Source organism: Aethalodelphis obliquidens, unplaced genomic scaffold, assembly GCF_003676395.1.
Source record: "Aethalodelphis obliquidens isolate GAN/ISIS:26980383/991018 unplaced genomic scaffold, ASM367639v1 scaffold12, whole genome shotgun sequence".
In the NCBI taxonomy this organism is placed as follows: Eukaryota; Metazoa; Chordata; class Mammalia; order Artiodactyla; family Delphinidae; genus Aethalodelphis; species Aethalodelphis obliquidens.
The window spans coordinates 33,741,671-33,757,499 of record NW_020837956.1 but is presented as its reverse complement, the minus strand read 5'-3'; positions in this window follow the sequence as shown (position 1 = coordinate 33,757,499).

The following is a 15,829-nucleotide window of genomic DNA, read 5'->3' as shown; positions in this document are numbered from 1 at the left end:
CTCACCCTGCCTCTTTCCTGTGTACTTCCTCCTTTCCACCTCAAGAGAGGGATAAGAAGTAGAAAACCAAAAAGATATTGAAATTAAAATAACAAAAAACAAAGCAAAAAATCTTGACTCCAGTTATCTATGATTTACAAATTATGAAAGTTTGGAACTACTTAATCATTCTGAACCTCACTATTCTTTCCTGAAAAATGGAAATATTCACTATTGAACATGCACAGATTTGTGAGAAATAAAAGAGGCATCATATGTAAAACTCCCTCATGCCTCACCCTGACCTCAGTCCTCATATTTTCCTATAAACTATTAAAATCCCAACTCCCACCCTATACAGTCTAGGAGATCTTTCAGATGATTAAATTCTGTTTATTTCCTAGCTCCTCAGATTGATTTCATCATCATGTTTCATCTGAACTGCATGCTTAGTCTGAACACAATGTTTTTCAGCATTTCAGCAATTCAGGAAGCAAATAATAAAAACAGCGATGAATGGAACTATATAATATAAACAAATACAAATAACCAAAAGATGTGTTTTTTTGAAATGCTTAATCATATAGAAAATTCTCTGGCAATATGAATTCAAAACAAGAGAATTCACAATCTAACAATATTTCAGTAAAATAGAAACATATCCAATAGAGTAGTAGTCCTAGAAAGAGGGAAACTATTATAAATTAAAAACCATGCTTAAAGATAGAACATATATCTTAACATAACCAGTTGAATACACTGAAACTTCTACTTTTAATAATCAAAAATGCTTATATAAAACCAAAAATACACATGTTTAATCCATGTATGATACAGTAGGAAATTAAAAAAAAAAATGACTCTGGATAGAAAACTAACAATAGCTCTGTCATTGCCTTGATGAGAGAAGATCCTTTCTGAAAATTTGGCTCTGCACAGACAGGAAAAGCAAAAATTAATTTTTTTTCCTGAGGTTTTTGCAATCTTGCTCAGGCTCCAAGGCAGGTTTACAGCCCTAATACAAACTACTTGAGTAACCTAAATAGATGCAATCTACAAATGCAATTTAAAATTCTAACTCATATAGTGTTTGCAGGAACCTAGTAGAAGCAAAGATAAATATTTTTCAAGAGGAATTTTTATCTGATGTCAAATTATTCAAACGATTTCTACATATAAACATCCACTAAAATGAACATTTCACATTAAAATAGAAAATACAAAGGATAATGTTACCATTAGTAAGTCCAAAGTTCACAAGAATAATGATCAAAATCAAGAAATAACACTATGATAAAAAACAGAATTTCAAATATTTTAAAAGGTTTCTAGAAATGAAGCAAAGGCATACAAATTTGAACAAGGAAGATTTCAAATTCTTTCAAACAGAAATCAAAGAAATGAGAATACCACAACTAAAATAGAAAAATTTCAGCATCTCAGACTAGATACAGATAAAGAGAGAATACATGATCCAGAAAAGGATATAGGAAATATATCAGTGAATGGTCTGTTACATAGGATACCTATGATATTGAACTGTTTTCTTAACTTCTTAAAGGATGGATTCACCTTTGAAATGGCAATACGGATCAACTCATAAACTTTCTCTGAGGATTAAATGAGGTTACGTATTTGAAAGCATCTAAAATAGAAACCTGTAAATTTTAGGCATTTATTACATAAAGGATGAATTAAAATGATAAAAACATTTCTATTGTGTCATCCATTTTGTTTTATTGCCTTTGACACACCAGAGAAATTGTAAAAACTTCCAACACTTTTCTTGTGAGACTTGTCCAACCATTCATGTTTCATTGTTTCATTGAGGGAAACAATGATTTGGAACCCTGGCTGAAGTTTGTCAGTTTGGATCAACTGTTGATATCTTAACTGGTAATTAACACAGTTTACAGCCTTAGGAAATGTCTGAAGCTTTTCTTTGTGTAACAAATCACCATTATTCATAAGGATTTTAGATCTTTCAAAACTAACAAGCTAAGTATTTTTCAATTAAGAACTGACCATAGTCCTATGAATCCTCTAAAACATCAGCAGGTCAGCCCAAAGTATCCCAAGAGGTGAAAGAAGTAATTTCCAATAGATGGCTGGGGACATGAAGGCAGCCTGCTATGACTTGTTATTAAGGCTCTTGGTAATGAATGCAAAAGGCAACTCAATTATTCGGTTATAGCCAAAAAGAAAGGAGAATTGTGAGCTGCTGGCAGAGTGCAGATATGGTCTGTTTCAAATATTGTGCCCTTGCAGGCACCATGAAAGAAGGCTAAGTGGGGCAGGGGTGGCTTTTGCATATCACTTTTTGCTTGTCATTTGGGGAAAAAGAAAAGGGACAGAGAAATGAAGAATAATGATCATTGGGATAGTTAATTTTATGTATCAACTTGGCTTGTTCACGGTACCCAGATATTTGGTCAAATACCAGTCTAGATGTTGCTGTGAACATATTTCTTAAGTGAGATTAACATTTAAATAGAGTAGATTTTGAGGAAAGTAGATTCCCTTCAATAAGGTGGATAGGCCTCACCCAATCCACCAGAAGGCCTTAAGAGAAAAAGCCTGAGGTCCCCCCAGAAAAAGGAAATTTAGTCTCCAGACTGCCTTTCAACTCAAGCTACAATATAAACTCTTCCTTGCTTCTTTTTGCTTTTAGACCTATAACTAGACTCAAGTCTCAGAAGGCCATTAAAGGTGAGGTACAAAGTGTAACTGATGAGGAGGTGTGCTACACTACAAAAGAACTACATGATTTTTTCAACATTTAGAGCAGATGTCTGGATAATATTTGTGGGAATGGATATTACAGATGTGGGCTCATGATGGAAAGAACATAAATTTACATCAGGCCGAATTTATTGATATGGGCCCATGCTTATGGAATTCACCGATCTTACTATGTCTCCCACTATCCTGAAGCAGCTGGTCTGATTAAATAGTGGAATGGGCTTTGGAAGACTCAGTTACACAGCACCAGCTAGGTGGCAGTATTTTGCAGGGCTTGGGCAAGTTTCTCCCGGAAGCTGTATATGGTCTAAATCAGTGTCCAATGTATGGTGCTATTTCTCCCACAGCCAGGATTCACAGATCCACAAATCAAGGGGTAGAAATAGGAATGCTACCACTCCCTATTATTTCTAGTGATCCACTAGCAAAATTTTTGCTTCCTGTCCCTGTGAACTTATGCTCTGTTGGCCTAAAAGTCTTAGTTGCAAAGGGAAAACTGGTTCCACCAGGCGACACAACGCTGATTCCATCGAACTGGCAGTTAAGACTGCCTTGGCCACTTTGGGCTTATTGTGCCTCTGAATTAATAGGCAAAGAAGGGTGTTACTTTTTGGCTGAGATGACTGATCCAAATCACTAAGGGATAATTGGACTGGTACTCCACAATGGAGATATGAAGACTGTGTCTGAAATGTAAAAGATCTCTTGGGGTGTCTTTTAATATTACCATGCCCTAAGATTAAAACCAATGTAAAAATCTAACAACCCAATTAAGCCAGGACTACCAATGGCACAGAGCCTTCGGGAATGAAGGTTATGATCACTCAACCAGGTAAAGAATCTCAACCAGCTGAGACGTTTGCTGAGGGCAAAGAGAAAATGGAATGGGTAGTGGAAGCGGGTTGTTACATATATATGTTAGTTATAACCACATGACCAATTACAGAAATGAGGACTGTAATTGTCATGAGTATTTCTTCATTATTTTGTTATGGATGTTTGTGTGTATGTGTGTTTGTGTGTAAAATCTTTGTTTTCTTCCTTCTCTTATCCCTTATTATAAAACATATGTTGACTTTATATAATAATATTTAAGTATTGTTAATGTTATATTATAGCATTTAAGTTACAGGACATCAAGGAGAGTGAATACCACCCAGAAATGCCAGTCTAGAAATTGCTATGAAGGTATTTTTCAGATGAGATTAACATTTAAATTTGTAAACTTTGAATAAAGCTGGTTATCCTCCATAATGTGTATGGGCTTCATCCAATCATTGGAAGGCCACAGAGAAAAAGACTGAAGGACCCCAAGAAAGAGGGAATATTGTCTCCACACTGCCTTTGCACTCAAGGTGCAGCATCAGCTCTTCTCTGGACTTCTGGCCTGCCTCCCTGACCTGCAAATTTTGGACTTGCTAGCCCCCAAAATCATATAAATCAATTCCTTGAATCTCTTTTTCTTCCTCTTCCTCTTCTTCTTCCCCTTTTTCTTCTTCTTCTCCTTCTTTCTCTCTCGCCCTCCCCTCCCATATTCTCTCTTTGCTTGCCTTGACAGGGATGATCCTGTAACCTCAAATGCTGCCTCTAATACAACTGGTAGGGGAAATCCTCATCATATTCACATTACATGGGAAAAGTAAGAATCCAAAGGAGTTCCAGCCTTTAAGACTATTTTCTACTCACCTAAAAAATACTGAAAATTAAAGTAAATCAGCATCTCAAAGAGAGAAAGAATTTAACAAAAACTGACCCCCTGAACTTACCTTGAAGAAAATGGGTGAGCGAGAAAGATTATAAAATAAAGAATAACAATACAACAACTATAACAATAATGACAACACAAAGGTTTGGTATAAACATACACCCAGAGCTGATATGATGTCATAGAGAAAGATGACAGTTTCTAAAAGGGAGTGCTTCTGTGTAAATGATTTAGAGGATATTAGTTAAATGAAGGAATGGTTGTGTGTATGTGTGTGTGTGTGTCTGTATGTGTGGGTTTCAGGGAATAGAGTAGAATTAATCTGTGTGTGTGTGTATATATGTGTGTTTCAGGGAATAGAGCAAAATTAAACAGCTTTAGTCTATCATCATTTAATTAGAAATTACATTAATGACTTAAATTCTACTCTTTTAATATATTAAAATTATATAAATATTGATCTTATTCTATTCCATTAATCTTTCTCTTTATGTGTCAATATCACCCTTTTGAAATAACACACAGTGCATTGTTTTCCTTTTGCAGATTTTTTTTTCTTCCAAAAAATCTCTGATTATTCTCATGTTTTTTCCTCCTAAGATGAATTTTAGAATCATTTGCACTACTCCACAAAATAGCCCATCTTGCTGGGGCACTGGTCTTGAGTGATTAAATTGTTGCCATCTTTTTTTCTCTGCCTAATCATTTCCATCTTTAGCTCACTTAAATGAAGATATTCTGAATTTTTACTTTTCAGGTTCACCTGAAATAATCATCCTTTGTCCTTTAAATGTGTTTTTAAAAAGGTCATCCATTAGTTCATGAGTTAATAAGAGTCACATGTCTGGCCTCTCTCTGTGGTGCTCTGTAGCTTTGTCTTAGTTCTCTCCAATTTAAGTACTCTGTGTTCCCCGACTTGATAATTCTATGTTCTACCTCTGTGTTTTGCATCCTGTCACACTCTTTTGCAGCAAAAGTGGTACTATAATTTGCTCCTTTTGGTGAAAGTAACTTTCATGTTGAGCTGAAAATGGTTTCTTTTCCTATGCAGGAATATAGATGCTTTCTCCTTCATGTATAGCATCATTGAGCATCCCCTCTGGCTGCAAGAGTTCAGAGATGTGCTTTATCATTCATCATTTCATATCCAACATTCAGAATCAGATTTATCTCGTATGACATTGACATTAAAAAAGAGATCATAAAGCTAGGCACTTTTAGGGTCATGCTACTCCGAACACGGCTTTGGGCATTTCCTATTTATGTATGTAGTTGGGTATGAGTGTGTGTTGTGTTCATGTGTGTTCAGTCATTCTTTTATTCATTTAACAAGTGTTCATTAATTAGCTATACCCTTCCAGGTGTGATATTATTGCAAAAGATGAAAACATTTAGAAACTGTGGTTCCTGTGGTTAGAAACTCTGAGATAGTTTATAATCTATATAAAAATAGACAAATAAACCAAAACTTTAGAAGACTTGATTAAGCATTTTGAAAGCAGGAAACATGAGAAGTGGTTGCATAGGAAAAGAACCAAACTCTGATTAGTGGATGACCAGGGGAAGCATCCCTGTGAACATTATGAATGGACCAAATCTTGCAGGATGAGAAATTAGCCAGGAAGTACAGTGCATGGGTAAAAGGCATTCCTGTAATAGAAGGAGCATGTGCATATTAGATCAAATGGGAGAAAGCAGAGTGCATTCAGATTTTTAAAGCACTTCTGTAAGACAAGTATAAAATGTGAGGAAAACGTAGTAAAAACTGTGGCTAGCAAGGGATACAGAACGTAAGCGTTATTAACAATCGTTTACAAGATAAATTGTACACAATGTTCCCTGATTCTAAAAAATTGAAAGTTATGATGTATCTATACTTAAATAATTTTGGAAAGATTATAAAAGATGGTTTTCAAGACATACCTATGGGCAAAAAGTGGAAAATATTTATTTTACTAATGAATTTAAGGTTAGTGATCTCTGCAGTCAAAAAATCTTCTTCATAGTCAACTCTTTAGACCATTTCTTCTGATTTCATTCCCATGGGAATTATAAATCTGTCACTCTTGTACTTCACTTAAGCAAGGATATAGGTGACTTCATCCCTCACTCTACCATTTCCATCTTTCGCTGCTTTAAATTTACCCTTTTTGAAGGAGCACTTTAGTTCAGGGCTTGCACCACAAAACCTTCATTGACTCTCAGGCAGAGCCATCTGTTTCTCTTCTGATCTATCAGCCACTTCCTGTGGCAAGGTTTTATTCATTTTTGAAATCTTAACTTAAGCTTTATTATATTAGAAGTGCTTTTATTTTTTTTTAAAGTCTTATCTATCTAACTTATCTTTGAGCACCTTCAAGCCACCTTCAGTATATTCCTTATATAGGTAGTGTCACGTAACCTCATTAAAGGAGAGAAAGAAGATTGTCTTACAGGAATTTAACTTATTGAAATAATGTTACTAGTTAGAAGTCAGCTCTTCTTTTCCTAAATAATTTAAGAAACTCTGTTTCTATAATATACTATTTGTCTTACATTATTTTGTAGTTAAGAAATCTAGAAGTAGCATTGACCTATATACACTACCATGTGTAAAATAGATAGCTAGTGGGAAGCTGCTGTATAGCACAGGGAGCTCAGCTTGGTGGTCTGTGATGACCTAGAAGGGTGGGATGGTAGGAGGGTGGTGGGAAGGAGGGGATATATGTATACATACAGCTGATTCACTTTGTTCTACAGCAGAAACTAATACAACATTGTAAAGCAATTATACTCCAGTAAAAAAAAAAAGAAAAAACAATAAGATAGCATTTCCTCCTTTTCATTCTCTTAGTATTTTACCCATTATTCATTATTCTTTAAAGATTCTTAATTGTACTTTGATAAATCTATTTTTCATCTGTCTATTAATAACATCTGAGGTAAATTGATGAGATATGTTTTTATTTTTTTAATATCTGCTCTTTAATAATGGGTTTTTCTTTGTGATGTTTATAATTCACATCATTTTATACATCAGTCATGGGTAGAACTAAAATCAAATTCACTGAAAAGCTTATAAAAGACGTGATAATGAAATAAACCAGTTTATGGGATTTTATTGGTACAAATGGATAGAACATGTCAGAATTACTCTTGTACACATAAGCTCCCTAGGGTTTTCATTTTTTTTACCTTTCAGAAATACACATACACACACACACACACACACACACACACACACACACACACCACACATATAGTTTTAGAGAATTCCTCAAAGGTTTCTGAGGAGAAAAGAAATTCAGAGATCAATAGATACAAGTTAGATATGTAAGTAATTGGGCATATACTGTCAGAAAAGAATAGATATAATTCCTAAGTCATGTTTTTTGAATTGCCCATAAAGATAAAAAACTTGAGAGTAGAGGTTGTGATGGGAATTGCCCTATTTTCTGAGAGCAGCTGGTCATTTGTTCTGACATGTAATATGGCAAGTCAATTCACGAGGTGTTTGTTTTAGAGAAGACTTCACTCAAAATACTTCTGTGGACACAAGCTATAAATCACAATGAATTTTGAAACCTTGGTAGAATTTTTTTCTTGGAACAGGCTAGGAGTAGGATATATGATTCTACTCATACGACATAAGTCGGTATTTTAGAAGTAGGCCAGTTAAATAACTATTATAGCAATAAATGGCCAATATTGCACTAGTCACTTAAATTTTCCCTAATATTCTATCAGGAATAGAATATTTTCTCAAAACTTACACAGACTGTACGTATAAAGTGTAGAATTATTTAGGGATGGAGAAGACATTGAAGTCATCTAGCCAAATGGTTTAAAGAATTTAAAATATTTGACACATAAATGCACATGTGTATATATGTATGTATGTACGACTATTCACATATGAATATATTTCTGTGTATGTGTGTATATATGGGTGTGATTGGGTTGCCATGGTTTTAAGCTGACTTTTGGAAATTAAGAAAAATTTAAAAACACAAAGTAAAATTCTATATGCTGTTATGCTATCTTCACAGAACGAAAAGAAATTTTTTTTTTTTTTTTTTTTCCGGTACGCGGGCCTCTCACTGTTGTGGCCTCTCCCGCTGCGGAGCACAAGCTCCGGATGCACAGGCTCAGCGGCCATGGCTCACGGGCCCAGCTGCTCCACAGCATGTGGGATCTTCCCGGACCGGGGCACGAACCCGTGTCCCCTGCATCAGCAGGCGGACTCTCAACCACTGCGCCACCAGGGAAGCCCAGAAAGAAATATTTTTAACACCATAGTTAAGAACAACAGAGTCTCAAATGAAAAAGGAAGATTATACCAAATTGGAAAAAAATTGTATTTTGAAATAATCTATATGCCTTTTCCTAATTTTGCTGAATACAGTTATTTAGTAATCACTCATTTGGTTCAATCCAATGTTTTACTTATTATTTATTGCAGTGTAAAATAATTACTATATTTGCTCAATGACACACAGTTGGTTGGTGGCATATGCTAATCTGATCCCAAGGAACATACCCTATTCAATGTACTAAATTACTGGAAGATCGGTATCTTAGATTTTCCATTTTTATTGTAAAATACACGTTGTTCTTTGTTTAGTATATAGATTGTATTCCAAATAATAATAATTATATCAAACTAAAAAAAAAGTATAATATATAGGAGTTAGGGTCCTGGGTTACTTTAATACAGGCACTGGCAAACTTTTCTCTAAAAGGCTAAAGAATAAACATTTCAGGCTTTATGGTTCATATTGTCTCTATTACAGCTACTTAACTCTGCTGTCATAGGGTGAAAGCAGCCATATCTAATACATAAACAAATTAACGTGGCTGTATTCCAATAAAAACTTTATTGATCCTGAAATCTGAATTTCATAGAATTTTCATACATCATAAAATATTATTCTTCTTTTGACTTTTTCCAACCATTTGAAAATGTAAAAATGATTTTTGGCATACAGTCTACACAAAAAAATTAAGCAGGCTGGATTTTCCCAAAAGCCATAGTTTGCTGACCCCACAGTATGTTAATATGAACGCAAATATATGACCTTACTAGAATGACTTCTGCAATAACTTATTTGCTTAGAGTTTACTTAAATCCTACTTAGTCCACTTATAAAAAATGGATGCAGTATACTCAAAAGATGGTAAAGGCACCAATATATCTTCCTTGGTACCTACACAAAATCTCCCACTGTGAGTTTCAATGTAGGGGAGAATTAATTACTTGGTATGACCGTAGAATGTGAAGTTTTCTTCCCTTGCAATAAAGCTGAATGCACTATACATCTACTTTTCAGAAATTATATTTATTTTTGTAGGAGATATAAGCGATCAGTTGATTCTCCAAGCATAATATAAACAAGTGAGGTGTGCATCTTTGTGCACCTACTAGCCTCTACAAACCAACTATTAAGTCAGTTACCCTCTACTCTTTGTTCTAAAGATTCAATTGACCTGAGCAGAATATATGGAGCTGACTTTAAAAAAACTCAAATTATTCCATATAAACCCCTGCCTGAGTTATATTTCACTGTGTTCTGAAACATAAAGCAACCTCAGAAGGAAGACCTATTACTGAGTCTTTATTAGAACAAGTATTTACTACTCTGTGCATCTGTCTTTGCAATATTCCCATATTGCCAGTTAAGGAGCTTAATGGAAGAGGCAACTTATCTGTACAAGCCCTCAGAGCAATCAACAGAACTGTGATACCCTGGATTCCAGGGTGTTCCTATCCACTAAATAAACACTTTACAATGGCAGATTTCTTTGCAGCCTTCTTTAGATGCCAGTATATAAGGGTGGTTAGTATTTATTCACTTTTCGATGGGACAATCAGCAATACTTGATTGGTTATGCTTCAGGTACTTATGAAAACGCCTAAATACTTCTCTCAGTGTTGAAATGATAATCTTGCAGATTTGATTTTTGCTTGAGGATTCACCCTGAAGTGGCATGTAAATGATTTAGCGCTCTGTTCTTCTGAACTAGTCCACTAGGGGCCTCCATATACCTCTTAAGAAGATTAGCTGAAGAATGATATAAAGCATCTAGAGAAAACTTGCAAATCTGTAAAGAAGCTGTGCAATATTTTGGTCATGATCTCACCAGACAGACTTTTTCTGTCCTTTTGAGAATAAAATCTATTCAATGCTCAAGAGATTTTAAAAAGTAAGGTATAATTGTCAGAGGTGGGGAGGGGAATGCAGTGGGTCATTTTGTGTACAAATTTCCCAAAGTTTGATGTTGGGGTAAACTTTTATTTTTAAATTTTTGTTATTATTATTATTTTTTTTAAATTTATTTATTATTTATTTTTGGCTGTGTTGGGTCTTCGTTTCTGTGCGAGGGCTTTCTCTAGTTGCGGCAAGCGCGGGCCTCTCACTATCGCGGCCTCTCTCGTTGCGGAGCACAGGCTCCAGACGCGCAGGCTCAGTAGTTGCAGCTCACGGGCCTAGTCACTCTGCAGCATGTGGGATCTTCCCAGACCAGTGCTTGAACCTGTGTCCCCTGCATTGGCAGGCAGACTCTCAACCACTGTGCCACCAGGAAAACCCTGTTATCATTTTTTAATCGGGATGTAGAACTGGAGGCTAGCAGATGTTACTGGTTGATTAGGTAGGCTCATATTATTTGGCCTATTTATGACAATCTTGCAGAATTTGTTGGATACTTCAAAGCAAGGAGATCATTAGACAATAAAGCTAACCTACAGATTCAGATGTTACCACAAATGCATAGCTCTGGAGGGCTATCCTTTTTCTCCAAGCAACTTCTCATCATGTTTTTCTTTTAGGAAATTATAAGGTTAAACAAGATAATAGCAGTCTCATCTAATTGCTTTATGACTGGTTTAATGAAATTGAATGATACTACTGATACTACTATTCTATTCTTAGGATAGGAAGTATCAGAAATGAGATACCTAGTCCTCTAAAATACAATAACCTTAGATAAGATCTTTGTTTGAAAGAGAGGTACTTGTGCTGCCTTGGGGAAAGAAATCTTAAGGACATACTAAAGCTACGTACATCATTCTGGCTGGATACTTTCATTCAATATATTCATTTTGAGATTCATTCAAGTACGGCATATGTCAATAGTTCTTTCATTACTAAGTAGTGCCCCATTATATTAGATATATGACAGACAGTTTGCTTGTCCATTTATTTCTTGATGGACATTTCAGTTGCTTTTAGTGTGGGGCTATTACAAATAAAACTGTCATGAACATTGGTGTACAAGTCTTTATATGGATATATGCTTTCATTTACCTTGAGTTAATACCTAGGAGTGGAATGACTGTAATATTTGGTAGGTGTACACATCACTTTTTTTGAAAACTGTCTGTTTTCCAAAGCGTTTGTGCCATTTTACATTCTCACCAGCAAGGTACAAGATTTCAAATTTCTTCACATCCTTGTCAATACCATGTGTTATCAGTCTTTTTAATTTTGGGCATTTTAAAAGATGTGAGTGGTATGTCATTGTGGTTTTAATTTGCATTTCCCTAAAGACTAATGATATTAAGAGTTTTGTTATATGTTTGTCACCCTCATCTCATCTTGCTGAAATAACTGTTCAATTTTTTTCTCATTATTTAAAATGGGAGGGGGCACATTTTGGTCCATAACAAGAGGTATAACATTTTATATATATATATATATATATATATATATATATGTAAAATATACATATACACTTTCTGGTTTGAGAAACTTATGTGCAGAAATAAGCAAATTATCATGTGTATTTCACATATTTTCACCAGGTTTTAAAAAATGTACTATAATACAAATATTAGTGAAAAAGTTAAAGTAAGTAGGAGTAAGATATATATGAGAATAAAGATCAATAAAGGGAATGCTAACCAGACAAAGCTCTAGGGAAGACAAAGGCTTGTGATTCTGGTTAAAAGGATATTCATCTGTATCCATATACTATTAAGAAATCACTGTGTGTATGTGTCATACACACACATATCACTGTGTGTATGTGACAGAATGGAGAGGGAAGCAGGGAGACAAAGTGTCCACAGGAAAAAGTCAACTTCTGAAGACTATCCATCTGCTCCAATTTTAAATGGTGCCTCAGCAATTAGATTATCCCAAGAAAGGTCTTACTAAATTGAAGGTAATTTTGAAAATCCTTCCAACAGTAACAGCAATTAAAACTGTCTGCAGAGCTTAGAGGTGGCAGTGGTTATTTTAGACTACAGAAATGCATCGGAAATATTGTGGGTTTGATTTCAGACCACCGCAATACAGTGAATATCTCAATAAAGGGAGTCACGTTAATTTTTTGGTTTCCAGGTGCATATAAATGTTATGCTTAAGCTATACTGTAGTCTTTTAAGTGTTCAATAGCATTATGTCTTTAAAAACTTTGCATTAACATATGCTAATTAAAAATAATGATGCTGGGAAAATGACACCAATAGACTTACTTAACACAAGGTTGCTACGAGGCTTCAATTTGTAAAAATTGCAATGTCTGTGTAGCACAATAAAACGAGGTATGCCTGTAATAGACAGGGGCCCCACCTCATACTCCAGATTATACTCATCCACAAATCTTCATACCTCTCTGAACTTTACAGTGAATTCCTTCTGCCCAGTATCTAGTGCTTTCACAGCCCTTCACAGTAGTTGTCACCATGTGGGCAACACCATAAAATAACACTTAGCAGGTGTCATATGTGCAGAATTTGCCTTCTGTTTATTTGCAGGGAATTCTGATTTTTAGAGACCTGAGGGCAGCATCTCATCTCCCCATATGTGTGGTTTAGCATTAGGATGAAGGAAAAGAGAAAGGCTTTCCTTCTTTTTAAAGCAGTTTGACAGAAAATTACAATGCTGTGCAATTTTTATCATGAACAGAAATGAAATTAGAGAGAGTTCTTTGGAGCCAAATGAACAGTTCACACCATCTCGTATGGGGGTTTACATCGAATAGGGTTTGTGTTGGTCTCATTCAGCTGTGCAGCTTGAAAGTTCTTTTTGACAGTTTTATGGCTTACAGTGTACTTTAAAGTTGGGTATTTTTCGCTTAATTTGTTGGAGTAATGTCAACTTCTTCTTAGGCTAGGCTGTTATTTCTGCATGTAAATGTCAGCTTCTGAAACTGGCTGGAGAAACAGACATCAATAACATTCAAGACTTAGACTGGTTCATGATTTCAGTTCTTCAGCTGGAGGGCCCAGTGGGCGAGAGGGGTAACAGGAAGAAAAGAGTGTTTGAAAAACCTGTACAGTCTTTGATCTTTAAACTAACATTTCAGAATCTTCAGAAACTGCTTACATAATAGGGTTTACTTTTGTAAGTTGCCTTTGAAACTGCTAAAACATTTTTTTCTTATACTGCTTTTGTTGAGATAGTAAGATATCGCTCACCTTTAGTATGTCATTGTATCGTTCAAAGATTGTTATCAGTGAATTTTAGTATAAAGCATTTCTTTTTGAGTCTGGTTTGTTCACTACTTATCTTAGTCTGTTCAGGTTATTATAAGGAAAATACCATTGACTGGGTGGCCAAACAGCAAACATTTATTTCTCATAGTTCTGGAGGCTGGGGAGTCCAAGATAAAAGTGCTGGCAGATTCTGTGTCTGGTAAGAACCCACTTCTGGACTGCAGACTGCCATCTTCTCACTGTGTCCTCACACGGCTGAAGGGATGACGGAGCTCTCTGGGGTCTCTTTATGAAGGTCACTAATCCCATCTATGGGGGCTCTCCCCTATGACCTAATTATTTTCCAAAGGCAGAACCTCTAAATACCCTCACACTGGGGGTTAGCTTTCAAAATATGAATTTGAGGGGAGCACAGACATTCAGTCTATTGCACTACCTAAATAGAGTGACGGGTGTGTTTTGTTTTCATTACTGTTGTTTAAATAAAGGAAGAGAAATTTTTTTACAATAAAGCCTGTGATTAAGATGAAAGAAGACCCAGGAAATCCAGTGTTGAAACTTCAGCAATAAGATAAATTAACTTCAGATAAGGGTCACCTCTTGTTCTGCATGTATTCCATCTGCAGCAGAGAGAAGCCTGCAGGGATCTGCAGAACTGCCTCTGTGTCTAAGAACAGTGTTTCCATTTGGGAATTCTTTCCCAACACTTCTCAGAACATGTATTTCTGAATCTCAAATCCTGAGGAAAATCAGTCCAGAAATTGTAAAAATGGCCAAAAGTTTTATAATTTCCCTGTGAGAACATAGAAACATTAATGCTTTGAAGGAATCTGCTGATATCAAGTCAAAAGTAAGAGCTACATGCTAAGTCAAAGGTTTAGGTTGATATTTCCCAGAACAAGGACAAGAGCACATGAGAGAAGTGGTCAGATATCAGTCCAGGGAACAGCAAACTTTTTCTGTAAAGCGGCAGACAATAAATCATTTTAGGCTATGGTCTTTGTTACAACTACTCAACTGTGTTATTGCATCACAGACAATACAAAATTGAATAGCTCTGGCTTTGTTTCACTAAAAATTTATTTATGAACACTACAATTTGAGTTTTATATAGGTTTTAAGCATTATGAAATACTGATCTTTTGAATTTTTGAATTTAAATGGCTGAAAGCCATTTAAAAACATGAAAATATTCTTAACCTGTGGGGCATACAAAAATGGGGAGTGGGGGGCATAATTGGCCAATGTCTGATCTGTTCATTCCTTCTGTTGTCATGTTGGAGGTGTGAATTCTGGCTATAATTGCTGCAAACAGTGAGTTATTTTTGCAAATAAAACACACATAAAAATAATATATGCATAGTCTCTTTAAAAAGATTCTATAAGTGGTGTTTCAAGAAACTACAAGTTTGGAATCAAAACAAGTTCTAAAATTAGCGGTTTTGACATATGATTTTGTAAGATGCCGTTAACCATGCTAGGAAATCTGAATGTTAAGTTGTTCCTAAGTTATCCAATCAAATGTCACCCAACTACCCAAATGTGTTCTATAACCTTTTTTCAGAGAGTGAGTCTTCAAATTTGCTGTCAATAGCATTCTTTGTAAATACATCAACAAAAGAAATACAAGGATGATATGAATTTCTTTACGAAATGCTCCAAAGTAAAATCAGTAACTGGTCAAAATTTGTATTAACAAAAGCAATATTTATTTTGGTAGTGGTGACTGAAGAAAACTACAGAACATAAGGTTGCGAGTTAAGTTTTATTCAGGGACCTTACTGAGAACTACCGCCCTGCAGACACTTTCTCAGATAGCTCTGAAGAACTGCTCTGAAGAGGTAAAGGAGGAGCCAGGATATATAGGAATTTTTGCTGAGGACAAAAAAACCAAAAGTTTTCTGTTAATCACAAAGAAAACAGACATCTCAAGTTAATGACTTTAGCACTTTTCTTTGTATGAGAAGATGCAAAAATCTGGG